Genomic DNA, 4,775 nt, shown 5'->3' on the forward strand with positions numbered 1-4,775 from the left:
TCTTTCTTTCTTTCTTTCTTTCTTTCTTTCTTTCTTTCTTTCTTTCTCTTTCTCTCTCTCTGTTTGTTTGTTTCTTTCTTTCTTCTCTTTCCCTCCCCTCCCTTCCCTCTCTCCCTCCCTCCTCCCTCCCTCCCTCCCTTCTTTTTTTGTTTTTTGACAAGGTCTTGCTGTGTTGCCCAAATTGGAGTGCAGTGGCAAGTTCCCGGCTGACTGAAGCCTTGACTTCCCAGGCTCAAGTGATCCTCCCACCTCAGCCTCCCAAGTAGCTGGGACCATGGGCTCATGGCACCAGGCCTGACCAATTTTTTATTTTTTGTAGAGATGGGGTCTTGCTATGTGGCCCAGGCTGCTCTCCAACTCCTAGATGCAAGTGATCTTCCTGCTTTGGCCTCCAAAGTGCTAGGATTATAGGCGTGAGCCACTATGCTGGGCTTGCAAATATTTATTGAGTGAATGAGACATTCTTCAGCCCTAAGTAAAGTTGTTGGCCTCCTAAGGGATTAGATTAGAAACTCCCACAGTCAGATGTGGGCAGAAGACGAGGAGGCAGCCTCAGAGACTGAGAGGAGCTGCCAGTGAGGACAAAGAAAACCTGCTGCACCGGGATGAACCCCACACTCCTCGGCAGAGCGTGGGCTACCCTGGGCCATCTGCCTGCCGCCTTCCTCTCCACTCTCATCTCTTCCTGCCATCCTTTTTGGGCCAATTTTAGTATTTCCCCAAATGCATTCTATTGCTTCAGACCTTCACACATGCTGTCCCCTCTCTAGGATTACAAAAGTCATGTGAACTAATTATCAGTAAGTCAAACACAATGGAAACACACAACAGAGAGAATAGAAGCTGGCCAGCACCCCTGCCCTCCATTAGCAAGCATTTGTGCTATGCGTTCGCAGATGTGTTTTCTGCACATATTCTAATCCATTCTCTCTCACACACACGCACACCAGATTTTCCTCCCTGCCTCCAAAATGGGAAATACCTCCTTTACTGCATGCTTTCTCCTCTTAATACATTACAGACTCTTTCCACATACATAGAGAATACATACTTGCTTACGCTTATATTTCAGTACAAATGTACATGCAGTACATTTCGGTACACAGAGAGGTGCCTTGTTCTTTAAGGTAGATCTTTAGAGTTTGATTGTATGGATTAATCACAATGTATTTAAACAATCTGCATTAATGAAGCATTCCCCTCATCTCTTTTTTTCCTTTCTTTTTTTTTTTTTTTTTTTGGACTGGGGTCTTGCTCTGTTGCCCAGGCTGGAGTGCCGTGGCATGATCTCAACTCACTGTAACCTTCACCTCCCAGGTTCAAGTGATCCTCTCACCTAAGCCTCCTAAGTAGCTGGGATTACAGGTGCCCTCCACCATGCCTAGGTATTTTTTTGTGTGCATGTATTTTTTTAATAGAGATGTATTTTTTTCACCATGTTGGTCAAGCTGGTCTCGAACTCCTGACCTGAACTGATCCACCTGCCTTGGCCTCCCAAAATGCTAGGATTACAGGTATGAGCCACTGCGCCTGGCCACGCTTTCTTTCTTCTTCTTTTTTTTTTTTTCGTTCTTCACATCCACTGCGGAGTTGTAACTGGAGGCACATTTCCACCCACAAAAGCTCCAGATGTTAAAACGTTTCTCAACATCAACTTAACACAGTGACGGCAACACCTCCCTCCGGCCCCTCCCAGTAGGGTTGGGATTGTGCTGTATTCTCTACTGGTTTACCCTTCCCCCCATAACGGGGAGCATTTTCCCTGGCTGCAGAGGCTCCCTCATAGTCTCCAAGACTGAAGGACCCCTAATTTGGGGACTGCAGCTGAAGTGTATTAGATTAAACACCATATAAAGCTGCAAGATACTCTTTTAAGGGAAGAGGAAACTGGTCAGAGAAATGCCTCCGATTTTCATTGCCAATTTGATTTTAAATCCATGAAGGATCTTACAGAACACGTCTCTGAGATCATCCTTTGGGTTAATCCATGATGCAATAGCATCACAAAAAACATAAAATCTTGGACTAGGCCACTGGGAATCACACTGATCATGGTACAAATTCCACGGAATGCTGAATCCTTTTCCTCATTGTCTCTTATGTTTCTCAGAGAGGTGCACAAGGGTCTTGTAAACTGCTGTAGCATGGGGGCCACCTCTTGAGGACAAACATAACCAAGACGACCAATTGTTATTGCTGTGTTCTTTAACAGTGTCTTTGGTGTGTTGGGTCTGTTAATGATTTCTACAAGCTGGTGCAACAACATAGGAATATAAGGCTGCATCTCTATATCCATTTGAACAGAGATTTCTCCAGATGCCCATGTGGCATTGTTGCAGACTGAAATGGATTCTGGAGTTAGCTTGGTTCTCAATATTGGCATGAAATCAGCTATACAAGGCTTAACATGCTGAAAGCAAGCTTTTGTGAGGTCATTTAACAGGGCAAAAGAACTCTGTCAAACTTCTGGCATTTTATCCTGCGTGCACTGATATATTAGTGTTAGGATGTTACTTCGGGCTACCAGCTGTTCAATGTTGCCTCCAAGTCCTTCAGCCAGGCCACTCAGTAAATCAAGAGCCACTGTCATAAAATCTTTATCTTATTTATATGAATATTGATCTGGTTGAGCATCGTTTAGCGTGGCTTGTGCAGGAGTCTTCTGTCCTAGGTTTACACAACTCCGATACACAGGTTTGCAGTATGGAAGGAAGCCAGACTGCAGCACTGTGGCAACTGAAGATAAACACTCAAGTAAAGGGAAGAGATCATATCTTCATCCTTTAACATGTTCCATGTCTGGATCAGTGGAGGCATTAGCATCTGAAAATATTCTGGTTTGTTTAAATGATGTTCTACTGAATCTGCTAATGTTCCTATGGCATCGTAAAGAATGAGCAGGTTCCTATGCTGGTATTTACTAAATGCAAAAACCAGGGTATCAAGTCTATAAGCAAGGTAAGGAACAAGTTCTGTACAAGCCTCCTCTTCCAGGGTAGGAAAGGCACCGCAGGCAGCTTCTTGTATCTCTTGTTGCTGTCCAGGACGTGCTTTCACAAGTCTGTCATTAATGGCTTCGGGTACATGTGTCTGGTGGCTGACTGACTACCCTGTGTGCATAGCGGCTAACAGTCCAGCATGTTATAGAATGGACAAGAGCCTTTTTATCAGACAGACACTGAATAAGGTGAGGAATAAGCTCAGGCAAGTATGGAATCATGCCCTGCATACAACCTTCAGCAATTGCTCCTAAACCCAACATGCCTGATTCTTTAACAACCCATTCATGATAAAAAAGTAATTCTTTCAAAAGGCAAAACATATATGGCAACAGTTCATCATGACGCGTGTTTGCAAGAACATCTAGGGCAGCAGCAGAACATTTCCCTAGATTCCAGTCAGGAATTGTATCATCATCATCAATTTCATCATTATCATCGTCTTCCTCTTCAATTCCATCTTCATCATGCTGCTGAGTCACTGTCCTTGATCGGTGAAAACTTGGCCATATATCCTGTTCACTCTAAGGAATTGTTTCGTCATCTTCAACATCACCCGTGGGTAGGATAATATCCATATCTGAGTACTTCATGCTATTCACTAACACAGGAAGCAACTTGGGAAGAAGGCTTACGAATACATCTTTGCATATTGGTTGTTCAGCTAAAGTTAGCCAAAATTCACAGGCTTCTAAAGCCATGTTTTCATCTTGATCTTGAGTCCTCTGTAGCGTACATTCAACTATCTTATGCATGTGAGGGAGCAGGCAAGCCATTCAAACTTTGAGCAACATCACGAGTGCTTGGCACACATTTTTCCATACCTCTGGTTCTCCATCACCAGCCAATGCAAAGAGATTCTTAATAAAAGAATCAATGTGCAACATCAGAGCTTCAGTCCTAATGATAAACTGATTGACATGTAAACCAGTGTGAGACTTTACTTTTGGACTACTGTGCTTGAAGAACTGTAAAAATTTGGAATCATGATGTTGATGATGACCATCAAGAGCATATGTTTTTACACCCAAATTTCACAGTATAATTCCTTTCACACAATAGGCATTCAGTAAGCATTTGTTGAACAAAGTATATTTCCATAGTTATAGCTGGCAGTTAATAAATACTTGATGACTGAATTAAAAAGCATAGTAAAACAAAGAATACATTGTAGGAAATAGAAGTGACAACCAATTAAATAGCTCAGGAAAAGAGGATAAAATGACACTAATTTCATTGAGATTTTAATATATGTTAATGCTGTGCGCATTAATGTAAAGTTATTTTCTATATATTACCTGGAGAAATGAAGATAATTTTTCAGAGGAACAGTAAGGTAACCACAAAAAAGGTGATGCAACTTAGGTGAAACGCATCGAAGGCATGTACTAACTTTATTACATGGTATCTTGTATTTACTGTATAGTTTGCTTAAAACCCTAAGAAAAAATGGTAATCTGGGTGAGGAAAAATTAAAAGCTTTGCAGAACTGTCATTATAACTTCTACCTCAGAGAATGAGCTTTAGAATCATACAGAGTTGGTCCCGTGAAAGTTGAACAGGTGTAGTTCAAAGTTCAAAGACTGGAACTGGTGGTGAGTCTCAAAAGACACTGCCTCTTTCGTCCACAGGATCATTTTTTGAAAGTGCATTTTACCTATACTATGAAGATTTATACTTATTTCATAATTCTCCACAATTGCACTATCTTTTGTCAGATAAACAAGCAAATCTATGATTGGAATTAGAATAAAAATGAGACAATGGACAAAATAT

General features: G+C 41.7%; 1 pseudogene; it reads right to left on the reverse strand.

Annotated features, from left to right (window-relative positions):
- Positions 1-1,839: 1,839 nt before the first annotated feature.
- LOC111520819 lies at positions 1,840-4,015 on the reverse strand (annotated as a pseudogene).
- Positions 4,016-4,775: the final 760 nt, after the last annotated feature.

Source organism: Piliocolobus tephrosceles, chromosome 16 (genome assembly GCF_002776525.5).
Source record: "Piliocolobus tephrosceles isolate RC106 chromosome 16, ASM277652v3, whole genome shotgun sequence".
Lineage (NCBI taxonomy): Eukaryota > Metazoa > Chordata > Mammalia > Primates > Cercopithecidae > Piliocolobus > Piliocolobus tephrosceles.